Here is a 14,710-nt window from a genome sequence, read left to right on the forward strand (position 1 = left end):
GCTTTTCTAAATGATCCTATTACTCTCTGGCCAGTGCATTAGAAATTGACAGACATAGCACTTGTATTTTGAAAAGAGAAGGACCCATAAAGTTACAGGACTATTAGCCATGTTTCCCATGTTTTCAAGGTATTGGAAAAAAATTCAAAAGAAAGACCACATAGCAAATTTGAGATAAACAGAAAATGTGATACAATACATCTTGAATTGACAGCAATAGATTTTGGCAGATCTTGGCAGAACTTGGTATCTTTCTGTGATATTTTAGACTAAGTTCAAAGGAAAGACTGTGATAAATACAACCCAGTCGACCTTCTACTAAGGTTCACATACATTCCAAGGACAAATTATTAGTGCTTAAGGCAAAGACAGGAGAAATTACTACATTTAGTTTTAGAGAAAGATCTAGCTCCAGAGTAGGTAACAACAATTAACACTGAAGAAAGATGAAGCCAGCAAAAGGCTGGTTCTGAGTGTAGTGTGATCACAATCAGCCATTATGTTAATTGTTCACAATAACACAGCACAAAAATAAATATTAGTAGTAGTAGTAATAATAATAATAATAATAATAATTATTATTATTATTATTATTATTATTACTATTGTCACACAAATCTGAGAGATAATGTTAACAGAGAGGAAGGTTAGAATGCTATATAGGAGACAGCTGATAAGCTTGAGCAATGAAGCAATAAAAATCAGATTAAATTTAACATCCTGAGGTGCTAGGTCAGACACATAGACACTAATAAAAGGATTTGCTGTAAGCTGGAGGCTGAACTGTGCTAATGTGAGGAAAGGAGAAAGCCCAGACTGGAAATAATCATTCACAGTATGGCCATGAGTCATCAACATGATTCAGCCACACAAAGGTTGATGTGGCATATCAGGAATGATGTTTTCAGTCCAGAGACAGAGGAGAACAATAAATCAATAAGGATTATATCTGGAGCATGACACAAACTTACACTCTATATGGTCAGTCACCATAAATATCAATGGGGTAAGAGCATCTAAACAGACCTTGTTAGCCAAAGAAGAAAGAGGCAAAAAGAGGACCCGGACATTCAGGCTGGAAATGAGAAATGCTCAAAGATGGTAAGACACTGAAGAGACTTGCAAAAATCTGTCTGCTGCTCTTGGCAAAAAAGGCTGTAAGGCACTGCCTGCAAGAGAAACTCCTAGAGGCAGAGTGCCAGGTAACAAGGAGAGGCAGAGTAAGATGTGCTGATTTTTGCTTAAAAGTGGATAGGATCTAGATTTTGAAGCTCTAATTCTTATCTCAGACACTTTTCTGTGAGCTTCCTCAGGGAGGGAGTACTAGCCAGTCATTTGGTCTTTTTAACTCCACTACAAGTGGGTGGTTCAAGAACCATAGTTCAAAGTGGCTTTATGACATATGAGGGCATTTTAAAGTTTTTAACTCTTACTCCAGGAAAGTTTGGCATCTCCCTTCTTGCTTATGCTTTGAGGATTAAACACTTCTCTTCTATGACCTGGCTCAATCTAACCAAATACTCTTGCACCAGCCAGAGGCAGGGACAGATTGAGTTTTGGAGCTAACAGAGCAGATTTTCCTGGTTTGAGGAAGGATTTTGCTCACAAATTCTCCCACAGATGCCATGCCCCTCCTCCCAGCTTCTCAGCAGAATGTTTGACACGAAGCTGCCACTAAACTGCCAATAATTAATTTTGTGTTGTGTTCCCTGCACTCATTTTTTACTGATTTTGCTTTGCAAGGAGTTCATCTTGAGGCTCATGAGTGACAATTCTTGTCACAAGGAGCAGATTTCTGATTAATTCTTTCTGCTCTAGATTAATTTGCGTGACAATCATTTGTGACAGAGATTAATCTTTCAAACGATTACTGTGACAATTTTCTCCACAGAGACAAGCTATCACACTGGTGCTGCTTTACTCTGACCTTGTTTTATGACTTTGGGAAAGTTATTGTTCTCTTAAGGTTCATTTTACCCATCTAGAAATCTATAAATTCATCTGCAGAGTTTAATACGTATCTCAGGACATGAGAACTTAATAAACTGTGAAATGATCAAAGGGAAAAAGATGATTGAAAAACAATCTGCAATCTTCAATAAAAGAAAAGGTAATAGCTGTAACTTTACAAATATTATCATTAAAAAAAAAAAAAACAAAGCAAACATAAAAGAAAAAAAAAAGCCTGTGGTTTTTCTGGAAGATTTTTTACTAGTGTGCTTCTAAGAATTTGATTAGCAATTAAAAAAATTTTCATGAAATCTACATTTAAAATTTCATTAAAAAGGTTAGTGAAGTGATCAAAGCTCTGCTCTAGCAAATAAACAATATTAATTACGCTAAGCAAAGTTAGTCTGGTTTTCTTTAGGCAGAACTGCAATGCTGACTATTCAAATAATATTTAGAAAAAATATTAAGTTTCAAAAAGCTTTTTAATTCAATTCTTTTAACATCTCATAAACATTGAGATAGTCACTTTTGAAGCCTGCAGAATCTCTTCTTTATATTACAAAACACCCATTATGTCGAGAGACAGGGTTATTCTTAGAAAAACACAGGGAGGGCATGAGCAGCGAGATGGAGAAGGCAATGGTTTCTGTTAACAGCTCTCACTTTCTCCTCTGTTGCTCATATTTGAATATAACACATGCTGTGCAGTTACCTTTCCTGTTCAAATGTTGGTGTCTAGAGGGTATCCAATAGCCTGCAACAGGTGCTGGCTCCAGAGTACACTTCACAGAACAGCAAAGTGTATGGGATTCCTCTCTAAAAATTACATCCACAGTGTTAAGGATCTCCAGTGAGGACTGTCCCTTGCAGGCAAGGAACATCCCACAGATTTTCTACATCTGAGTTTCCAAAGTATTTTCTGTTTTATAAGAGGCAGATTTCATTAAACTGCAGGGTAGAGGCAGCAAGACCTAAGCTCAGATCAAAACAAGGTGAGAAGGACCTGAAGGCATCTTGCCCAACCCCAAGCACAGGACATTTGCCTCTCTGACTGAAAAATCATGTCCAAGGTGAGGGCTGGAGGGGGTGATGCTCTGCCCTGGCCTTCAGGAGGCCTCTGCTGGTATTGTGCACCCCGAGTGTGCAGGGCAAAACCACATTTTTTGGGGGAATAAACTCCTATGCAAGACCCTCATGGTCGAGGTTGTCTTTAACCTTTCCTGCAGGTTTTTCCTGGAATAAGGTTATTGCTCCCAGTAGTACAGTGTCACAAAGCTGGAGAGGTACAGCAATAGACCCCAATCTGAACAACTCCAAAATGTGTGGTCAGTTTTGTGTTAGCTGGTTGCACAGTCTCTTCCTGGGTTAAATATGCTTCTGCAGTTAATGGGACTGTGATGAAGTCAAGAAAGTCATGCCCAGTTACAAACCATGCAAATGGTATAATAATAATAACAGAAAATATAGTGATTTGTATGATACACCTGACACCAAAAAAAAAAAAAATAAAAAAAATAAAAAAAATAAAAAAAATTCCATGTTTTCAACAAATCAGATGCTACAATTTGAAGGAAGCTATTTCTGTATCTTGGCTGAAAGTTAATGAGCTTGATGCAAAGTGTGAGCAAAGAAATATGGTGGGAAATTGAAATCTTTGAAGAATCATTAAGAGCAGACATCTGGGTTTTCCAAAGTTCATTTACACTAAAACTAATTTTCCAGTGTAAAGCCTTGGCAACCACTTTAAGCAGTAAAACAATTGCTGCTGCTGCTGATGTAACCAAGGCACTCTAAATGAAAACTTTTCCTGTGAAATATTGTCTTAGCCCTTAATTCAGTTTAAAAAAACCCAAGCAATATATCTCACGTATTTGCAATTCTGTAAAGCACTGTAAACTGCAGTTAAACAGGAGACTGCAGATTAAATCATGGTTTGACAGGAAGCAGCTATGTGGGACATGATGGGAAGGAAGAAGGAATTTCCTTCTAGAGGAAATTTTGATGGTACAGGGTTACTGATGAAGCTCAAGAACCAGACAGCAATAGCAGTGATCAGAGCACTCTGTCCAGGTCCAGGGTGACTTTCAGGCTCTTTGTGAGGCAGTCACTGAAAGACAACTTCAAAGCTAAGCTGGATAGAAGGGAGATGATTCCAGAAGAGGATAGGGGATTATCACTTCCACAGTTTTAGGAAACAGTGACATACCTCTTGAATCTTGTATATGATCAGAACTTCCATGCTAAAGACAACCAAAGCAGAACAGATGCTGGAAATTCTCCACTTAAAAGCTTTTCAGGAAAGGTGCCAAAGGTACAATTAAAACTTAGTATGGTAATATCCTCACACAGGCAGTGTTTATACGAGCTGCAGTTCATGTAGGATGAGTGCTGAATTAAGATTTTGGTCACTCTGCACTGCTTAACACAGACTCAGTGCCCTTAGCTGCAGAAGACTGGTCAGTCATGCCATGGCTGACATCAGTGCTTAGGTCCATGGGCTCCTTCCCAGAATTGACAAGGACTGTTAGAGTTTGTACATGAAGCTGTATAACATACACCCTGTATTGTCACAGTGAGTGTGAAAACCTGGGGCAAGGAAGACACTTTGCCTTAGCTGTACTTCAAGCAGTGTTTCTAAATCTGGCATGTTTAGTTTTTCAAAACAAAGGCTATTTGTCTTTATAAAGGAGAATACTTAAAATAAAAAGAGAAAAGTGAAACTGGTCAGACCTTTTAGCTTACTAATAAATCTTAAGAGATCTTCAGTGACCAGAAAAGAGAAATTTGACTTAACTGTCATCTAGAAGATCGGCAGAGCAAAAGTCAGGCCTTTGTCATGCCATGCAGTCTTTCTTGCAGCCTGTCTGCTTTCACTTTGTAGCAGTTAAAATGTCCTTGTGTAGTTGTCAGTGATGACAGAGAAATAATTCCAGTCCCCTTGCAGTCCCTCCACACCAGACTATCGCTTAGAAAATCAATTACTTCAAGGAAAAAGCTGTGGCTGTCATAAGACACAAAACAAAGACCATGATATGTCAGCCAGGCAGAATTTGCACAGCCTTGGTTTGCCTTGCTGCTGGATGTGCAGTTTCTTAGGCTGCCCTTTGATTCCTTGACATTCTGAGGCTTTGCAAAGATATATGTCAAATACAGAAGGAATAGTATTTTCTACCTTTTCATCAAAGTTTATGAGAATAAGTCAAGATCATTGATTATTAGGGTGAGTAATATCCCTGTGAAGAAGGACCACTGCAGGAGACAATACCTCAAGTGGATTTGTTCCATGGCAAATGCAGTTCCATTATGGCAGGACATGTTTAAGGGTGCCCCTAAGACAGTGACTTAGCATTTGTTCTCCAAAGCAGCCCAGCTTATCTGTGCCTGGTAGACCCTGGACAGCAAATCCACCAGCATGGGTCCCCTTACTGTCTGGTCCTGGCCCTCTGACCTCTCCTTTCTTTTCTCTAGCACCCCTAAATAAATAAAGACAAGCTCAAGGAGAAAGAGAAGCAGGATAGTCCTTTGTGACAAAAGACACCATCATTGCTTCTCATGCTTCTCTTTCCTGCCTCTTCCATTGTCCACACTGATTCTCTGAGGACTTGAATGCTCTAAATGAAAACAAGACAATATTCTGGCAGATAGAAAGATTAAAATAGAAGAAGTCTGGTGGTTTTATTGTTGGTAGTGTTTTTCTGGCTATTTTTTGCTATTTGGTTCATTTTGCTAATCCTGTCTACAGTACAGCCCTCATGCAATGCTGCTGTGAAGAGGTTGGGGTTGACCTACATCAAATAAATTTGTCAGCAGGCAAATATTCATGCATGCACCTTGAAGCTGTCTAAGCAATTTACATAATTAGGATAAACCCAGAACAGTAGGTCCTTACCTGCAAAAAGTTAAACTTCCTTTTTCCTTTCCAAATCCTAGAAAGGAAGCACACTGAAGAAAAGCTTCTAGGGTTTTTTCTCAGTTACGTTATTAAGTCTAATAAAAAAAATTAAAAAGATGAAAGAACTACAAAGCCATCTCAGGAATCCTAATATTCAGAGAATGTGAAAGCCCATTTCAGACCCTTGTACTCATATTGCTCTGTGGGCTTTGTAAGAAACTACTGTAGCTGAATTCTGCAAGAGATCTTATGAAATGTGATTTTGCAGTACAAAAATCCCTAACCAAGTCTCTTTTACCCATTTTCCTTCTCAATCTCCCATAAGTTTCATTCACACACTTTCCTCTGTACCCATGAGTATCAAGACACCTGTGGCCAAGCAGTTTTGGACCATTTGTATGCAACAGGAAGGACAAAGGATATCAGCAGCTGTGGCCTCAACATATATCTAGGATTTCTGAATTGTCTTTTGTATCTTCTAGGAGTGGCTGTGCTGGATTTCTTTCCTTGTGATTTTGATTCACTCTTTGTAAATGTTCATCAAAATTCCTGAATTTCACAACTTTTATTTTTTTTTCTTGATAAGCTGTAGTCCTGTTCTTTATCCACTTGTCAGTTTTAGCTTCAGTTTGTTCACAGGAAACAACAGATAATGAGCTCCATGGTGATTAACACATTCCTAACCTTTTAAACTTTGCTCTGCTATTTTCTCTGGTGCTTTTGCACACGTTTCCATTCTTACTCTATTCATACCTCTCTTCTTATTTTATTACAAATTTCTACAGTGCTAATGGAGACACTCCTGACTTTGGATATTAGAACAGGCAATTAATTACAAACCCCTAGGATGACCAAATTCATGGAGTGAGAACTGGGCAGAAGCCCACAGATTTTTTGTTCAAGAACTACTAAAAATGTATTGGACATGATGAAATAAAAAGATGAATCTCATGCCTCACATAGCACATATTTTTTAAATGTGCATACAACTATTCAGATAATTTGCCCTTGGTTATTGCTGTGAATGCTGTTGTAAACTCCTGAAAATGTATCCATACCTTCTGCATGGGATTTTCTAGTTCAGGCACAGAGCAATCCTGCTCAGTTCTAGTGGAGGCAGATCACTGCTGAAGCACTTCTGCACCCTGTGATTCAGCCCTTTTCTGTATGATGGACAAGCAGGAGTCTCAAACAGCTCTTCTTAATCTCTGGCAAAAATGCTTTCTCCTAACAGCAGGCTCATAAGCAAACAACAAAATGTCATTGTCAAAATGATTATAGTGGGATGACAGACTGCATCTCCATAGTAACGACTGGGGCTAATGCCACCCCTTGCAGCATCACAGGCAGCCACAATGAAGTTTCTTTTCCTTTCTGAAAGAAAAATTCTTGAAGGATCTCAGTGGCTGCTCAGCCCTGGGAGATGGAGAGCCAGTAAATGCCTCTTATGCCTCCTTAGTGCCTGCCTGGAGTGGGTAGTCAGATATTGTCACAGCTATGAGCAGCACCTGATGCTCCTTTAAATTGCTTTGAAGGAAGTAGCAGGAGAGAACAGCTCCCCCCATAAGCCCTCTTCTGTTCACCCTCAACAGAGCAAACACAGCCACATCCCCTCCAAAGTACACTTTGTATTTGCAGTCACTTAATTTTAAGTAATCCTGTGTTTCATTTTGGAAGTGAAATGTATTTAGTGGCCAGGTGAGGATGTGGACAAGGAGCTTTTCTTATCTCCCTAACTACATGTTTTATAGCTATCAACATTTTGACATTTGCAGATGTACTATGCTTCAGTAGCATTGAATACTGATAACTTAGTTCCATGAAATTCATGCAATAGGAAAAGGCTAAAGTTTCAATCCTTAGTTTAGCTGAGGTTAGAATTTTGGTCTTTTGGTGCTGTTTAAATCTGTTGTTCATCTCCAAGTTAGACTTTCAGCTAGTATAAACACATCTGTGCCATTTTCTCCCCTCAGTACCTTGTTCTACCCCCTGTCTTGTTAGCTTTGTCAAGACTTCTACATCTACAAATGCTCCTTGCAATTCCCATGACAAGCTGAGAAATACATGCATGCATTTAGGAGGAAACATATCCCCAGCATGCACAGTTCTCCACTCTGAACAGCACTACCAGCCTCGGGGTGGATATTCTGATCCTAACACATACAAACAATTTCCATAATTGTCACTGCTAGGTACCTGACTCATCCCCCCAGGAACAAAGCAGACTTTCCAAAGTAAAGCCAGGGTAATGCTGAACACTGGCACGAATTTTCTGCTAAGTACTTTACTTTGTGCTTTTCTGTCATTATACATGAAAGAAAGTTGCTGCCTTGAGACTTGATTCTCCCTCACTTTGGGAGATGCCTGCTGGGGCTAATTCACGTGAAGCCATGGCATTATGTACCTTGAAAAGATGGTGTGCTTAGGTCTCCTTGGGCTCCCAGCTTTTCTGGAGAGTGTATGAGGTAAAATGATTAATGGGAGTCTGTGAGCTCTTAATACAACTCACATTCACAGTTTATGGCTTCTCCCCTGTAATACATTACTTCTTCCATTGCCATGCAGTTTTTCAGGCAGAGAAGACATGTGAAGATTTACTCTTCTTTCAACATGAACTTTGCAGAGGTAAAAGCCAATCATCTGCTCTGCATTTGCAGAAATGTTTTCTGATACACATCAGACATAGCTATAAAAAATAGTAGAAGATATCAGAAAAATAAAATGTACAAGCAACACCATGTAGACATGGAATTTGATGACTAGACTACTAACTAATGTCTGATATTCCTAACTGGTATTTTAAATGATTGTTATAAGGAGATGGTAAAATGTCTATATAGAGATTTTTTAAAATGTGGTCTAAATTGATAACAGGCAGGTTTATTTTCTAGGCAGTGATTTTCACCTTAATAATTGTCTGATTTTACTTTATGGCATTTTACGATTGATAGTTTTGTGACTGCTATTATGGCTCTACTTCTATCTGATGTTCATTCCTTCATACCTCTGAGTGCAACTCATTATTTTCACTAGGAAAGCAGTGATCTTAAAGATGGACCCTTTTACATTACTTCTACCCCAATTTCCTGGAAGTAGAGTTATATATGCTTAGCTTGATTCTCTGCTTCTGTTTCTGCCAACTCACACTTATTGAATATCCACTGGCCAATTTCTATCTAATTTGACAGCAAGTTTGACAGGTACAAGTATAAAGCATTTCAGATCTTCATGGACATTGATGTCTGGATATGTGAGAGTCACCACTTAGTAATGTCTCAGGGTACAAGATGAAGAATTCACATGTGGTCCCTTCTGGCTGGAACCAACCCACCCACCAGTGAATGGTACCTCCAGCAGCACCACTGCAGTCATTGACTTTATACTCACCTCTCCATAAATCCAGGAACAGGCAAACTTGAAGAAGTGTGTGGGGTAAGTGAAGTGGGGACTGGGGGAAATACAGCTGGCTCTGGGAGAGCTGAAACACAGAGACAAAGGAAAAACAGGAATGACATGAAAGTGAATGAAGGAGTAAGAATATAGAAGCATTGAATATAGAAGGATGATATCTATTGTTCCGGGTTTGATTGAGGATTTGAAGGAGACAGGATATTCTTGGGGAAAGGCAATTATAAAATGAAGCTGGAAACCTTATTGAATTCTTATTCATGTTGCTAATCTGATTCTTCCCTCAAGTCTCTCTTTCCAGGAGGCAAAGTTTGAGAATATGTGGAACAGATCCTGAAATCTTCCTTTCACAAAAAAAATCTTTCTATCTGAAGCATTGTATTTCCTTTTTAAACCTGTGATTCTACTGCACAGTCAGGCTAGCTCCCATGACTGGTCCAAGAATGCTGACTTTCACATAATCTTGGTATTGTAGTGGTTTGTTGGATTTTGTTCTTGTGAGTCAATCAATCAGTTATTTATCATCTGTTATTGTTGAAACCTATTAGTATACAAAGAAGAAAGGAAACATTTTCAGGAGAAGGGAGAGAGCATATTGTAGAAGTAAAATAGAAAATTGTAGCCAGGCTACCCCTTGTTTGTGAGATTCTCCAAGGAAGCCTTTTATGCAAGCATGAAGTGTTCCCAGAGTAACACATCAGAAGCTTTTTAGGTGTTCTGAGTGATGGAGTAACAGTGACATTTAAAAAACAGATGCATAGTAGACCTTTTTTTATACTGTTGACTTAGGAACTACAAAGCTTCCTAGAAAATGTCCTGAACCAGAAAGGCTCAGAAAATTACTGGAAAAAAATAGTAAAAATAGATAGGGTCTGAAAAACATAATGAGTAAATGTAGAAGACAGAAACAATAATTTAGACCAATGATAATCTGCCACACAAATTATTAGTGCCTATACTCCCACATTAGTAACATAATCACAATTCCTGAATAAGTTTGTTTCTCCTACACAAATGTTTTATGTGCATCCACATAATTCTGTCATCTATTTATAGCTTTAGCTTCTCCGGGATCTCTTATTTGGGAATCTGCTCATAGGTAGTAGTGGGAACCAAGATACAGCTTATTGAAACATACTGAAAGAGGAGAAGTAAAGGAAAGGCACAGAAGGATGTCTTGTCTCAGTGGTATAAAAAAATGAAGTGATGGAATCTTCTTGCAGACAACAACCCAGGCCTGGCTAGTCATACCTAGACCCTTAAATTATTCTTGTCCAAAGTCGTTTCAAATAAATAAAATTTGAAGGACATGCTCTCAAGAAACACACCCTTGACTTCTGAGCAATCTCTGTGTGATGTTTATTGGCCAGTGTCCTTGGGGAGTTTTGGAGCAAGGCTGGAATGATACCAGCTCATTTCTGCCATCCTGGGAAAAAACTGCTCAAGAGCTGCCTTCCCAAAACTGTCTCCCTCAATTCTGAAAGAAGGATTTGAATATCTGTGAGCTTAACCCAATTTTCCTGACAGGCTGACAAAACGGAGACAGCTTTCAGCCCCATGTTGCTGCACTTGGGACCAGACTAAATTTATTCCCACTTTTGGGTTTAATTCAGGCTTTGGCTATTTTCTGTGTGCTTTTCCATTCTCTCTCCATCACCATTCCTAGGAGTTCTCTGTATTTCAGAGGCCCCAGATCTGGCTATATCTGACCTTAGGGGGCCTATGAGCCTGATATCAGCTAAAATTTTAATTTTATGCACCTCACTGAGACTGACAGCTCTTGCTGCTTATTTTTTTGTTTCGATTTTTCTGTGTTTTGTTTTTGTTTAGGGGTTTGGGATCTTTTGTTGTCGTTGTTTGTTTGCTTGGTTGGTTTTGGCTTTTGTTTGTTTTTTTGTTTGGTTTGAGGGGTTTTGTTTTGGGCTCTTTAAGTTTTGTTTGTTTATTTGTTTGTTTGTTTGTTAAAACTTTTGTCTTTGTTCTCAATTAAAAAGAGAAGAGTTGAACACACAAGCAGGTACTGAGGCACAGAAGAGGGGGGGGGAAAACATTCATTGCAGATTGTTCTTGAGCACTCTGTAAAGCCTATTTTGCATGTTAATGTGGGATTTTGGTGAAATAAAAGCTTTGTTCTGCTCCTCAGCACCGAGAAAGTTCACCCATTTCTCTGTCATCTGCACAAACATCTCAAAGTGTCTTGGGAGTGGTCAGGAACATCTTCTGGATGAAAGGAAAAGTAGTTGTTTCATGGCATTAGGAAAATAATCTCCCCATTTGCACAGTGTCTGTTTTGTACATAAGTCAAAATGACAAACCTGTGACAAACCTGGAACACTAAGTTAAAGATGGTACTGCTGGACCTAATTCCACTCCAGATTTTGCAAATGTGCAAGGCTGGCCCCTCCTCTGTTCTGCTTGAGGAACTGCTGAGCTACCTCTCCCACTTCTTTCTCACCTTGTCTGACTTTCCATCAAGAAAAAACTTTCCTTATTACACCAGGGATATTCTGTGTAACAACCTCCAAGTAATTACCTTATATATATCCTCAAATAAATGCTTAGCAAGCTGTACTTAAACCCCTTCAATGGCATGTAATACTAAGCCTGTATTTTTTCAGAATTTCAATATGCTTGTTTTCCCTCTTTACTTCTCCCTAATTTACCTCTGAGTATGATCCAAAAAGGCTCAAAAACAGCTGAGCTGCTTAGCTTCAGAATTCACTGCTTATCATGAGACCCTTTAAACCACGCAAAGAGAGGATTCAATACCAATCTACCTTACAAATTTTTCAGTGCTCTGAAAATAATTTTTGAGGCACGACTTCCTTACTTAGACAGAAAGAAGAAAACGTGGATGTTCTTCTAAAGCAGAATTCACATTCAATGTGATAAATACACTTTGTGCTGGCATGATGCCATTTTGATATGAAGGATGAAAGGACTTTGCTGCTTAGGCAGACCACTGTGAAGAGGCTGATTCCCAGCCAGGGACACAGGAAAGTTGGTCTCAAAGGCTGTGTGCCTATACTTAGTAATGAATAGGAAATGAGATTCTCTAATCCATCCATCTCTGATTTGGGTTACTTTCCATATTTCTAGTCACCTCGGGGATGTTTGAAGAGTGTTCATTATAATGAAATGTCCCACTTGCACTGACAAGTATTACTTTGCAATAGATTTCCAAGGGTTTAGGGTGCCTGGGTATGCTCCTTAACAAATCTTCTCAGCCCATCTGAATTTCTGCAAGCTGATCAACTGGTCTAAAGGTCATGTACATCAGTCTGTGACACAGCTTGTAGAGGGACAGCAAGCAGTAGCTGTCAAATATTGAGATTATAAAAGTTTGTGGAGCATTAGGGGATTTTTTTCTTCCCAAAGAGAGAAGGAAAAAAGCCTCTTAATTTACTGCTTCTAATGTAGGCTGGTGCTGATACTCACTATTGAAATGAGTTAGAGACTCTCAGCAAATGCCTCATGTGAGTAAGTGAAATAAAGCTTCCTCCTGGCCCCATAGCCTGCCCAAAGACACGCTTGCAAAAAGTGACCTGGAGCTGCTGGAAGAAAGGGACCAGATATCTCTAACAGAAAATTCTATTGCATTAGTAAAGACACCTGCTTAGGAAAAAACTGTGAGCCCTTTGTTATTTTTCTCTTGAAGATTCATGAGGAGACCTTCCATATATAATAAATGTGATTCTTTTTACTAAAAGATACTGTAAATATTAAATATATTTGCACAGTAAAATAAATAATGGCAAGCCACTAATACACCTATCATCTATCAATCTTGATTGCTCACATATCTGAAGTGCTTCCTTTTCCTTATCCTGCCTTTGGTGCTAACATGTCTTTGTGCATTATTTCAGGTGACAGAGAATTACTGTAGTTCCAAAAATAACTTATTATCTCCCAAGAGCAAAGGTCATTTTAATTTGGAACAAATAAATGTCAAATTGTGGATGATGTACAGGATAATAATTCATGGGCAGCAAGCCAGAGGAGATAGCTGTAATTACATTCAAGTTCAGGATGACACAGGAAGCCGAAAGATGAAAATCTGAAGGTTCATAGGAAAGTTATCAGAGTTCATTTTGCTGCAGGATGTGCTGTTATCTGATCCCCTGATCCTGCCTGTGCCCTGAGCTGATCTCATAAAAGAAGAAAACCTAGAGGAAGGGGGGTGCTATAGAAGTCCCTCTTATCTGAGAGCCCAGCAAGCAGCAGGCCAGCTTTGTGGAAGGCACGTGCTGCTGCTGGTGATTCCTGCCCAGTGGAGCTGAAGCAGGTTCCAGCAGAAGAGAAGCTTCTCAGTGTCTGTGGAAGCAAAATCATTAAAGGGAGAAGCATGAAGTGCTCAAGAGAACCAGAGCTCTTCCCAGGACAAAACTTGCTGGATAGTGTGTGATACATAAACACATGCTTTATTTCCCCTGCTCTGCTTGTTTTCTAATTTGCAGCTTTAATCAGTTCACTAAGTTCATTATAAATCCAGCTGTAGTTTTGATAGACAGATATTCAAGAGTCAGTAGAGAGCAATGCTTCCATGCAGTTGACAGTCTGTGATTAAGCCAAATCATTCTCTTGGATACATTGACTGTGTGTGGATTCATTGACTGTGTGCTCAGTGCATGAGTCTAAACCCAGGCACTCTCATGTCACTTGGGATAGCCCCAGGTATCTGAAACACCTTGCTGGACCTGCCTCCCTGTGATGGATACAGCACAAGACCTTCATACCTTTGAATTTACTTTTGTAAAGAATGACTGATGTCAAGGAATAAGCTCTCAGTACCCAGGGCATAAAAAGTATTTTAAAAATATTGATTTCTCTGATGTGCTATTCTCTTTTCCCCCTACTTCTGCACAAGTATCTAATATTTGTCAGTGCCACAAACAGTCTCCAGAATGAGACAGCTGATTTGCCCAATTCAAAAAGGCAAATGTTGTGCCATATAGTCCTGTCACTATAGCCCTGTCACTACAGCTGTAATAGATATGTGCATCCTATTATTAGAGCTATAGAAGGTGATGAACTGGAAAATGCAGGCTAAGATGAGGCTTAATCAGACATTTAGAGGCTTTTGGACCTGGGAAAAAAATGAACAGTGGTTTACTACATTACCTCACTATACAGAGAAATGCTGTTTGTGAGGCTTATCTGAACATCCAAGATTTCTCACTATTTAAACTAGATTTTCATTCACTCCCTTTATAGCCACCTATTAATTTTAAGACGTAATTAACTGAAAATAAACAATAAAAAAATCATCTCTACACATGTAATAACAGGAGATAATTCTTTAGGCACACAAGAATCTTCTGATGACAAACTCACTTCCAAATTGTTGAAGAAAATTAAGAATTTTTGGCTTAAGTGAAGAAAAATCCAACTTTCTGAGAACTTGGTAAACACAGATTTTTTTCCTTTTATTGGAAGTCTTTATATTATGTGTTTGAACTA

The 14,710-nt window shown here is 38.9% G+C and overlaps 1 long non-coding RNA gene across 1 annotated transcript in view; it reads right to left on the reverse strand.

Annotated features, from left to right (window-relative positions):
* Positions 1 to 9,318, reverse strand: part of LOC130260485 (uncharacterized) — a 35,190-nt gene extending 25,872 nt beyond the window's left edge. Inside the window, exons 1-2 of the long non-coding RNA XR_008841793.1 lie at positions 9,230 to 9,318; positions 5,840 to 5,937 (exon numbers count right to left, since the gene is read on the reverse strand). This is a non-coding gene — a long non-coding RNA (uncharacterized LOC130260485). The remainder of the gene's footprint in view (positions 1 to 5,839; positions 5,938 to 9,229) is intronic.
* Between the last annotated feature and the right edge of the window lie 5,392 nt (positions 9,319 to 14,710).

The sequence above is a fragment of the Oenanthe melanoleuca genome, chromosome 1 (genome assembly GCF_029582105.1).
Source record: "Oenanthe melanoleuca isolate GR-GAL-2019-014 chromosome 1, OMel1.0, whole genome shotgun sequence".
Classification (NCBI taxonomy): Eukaryota; Metazoa; Chordata; class Aves; order Passeriformes; family Muscicapidae; genus Oenanthe; species Oenanthe melanoleuca.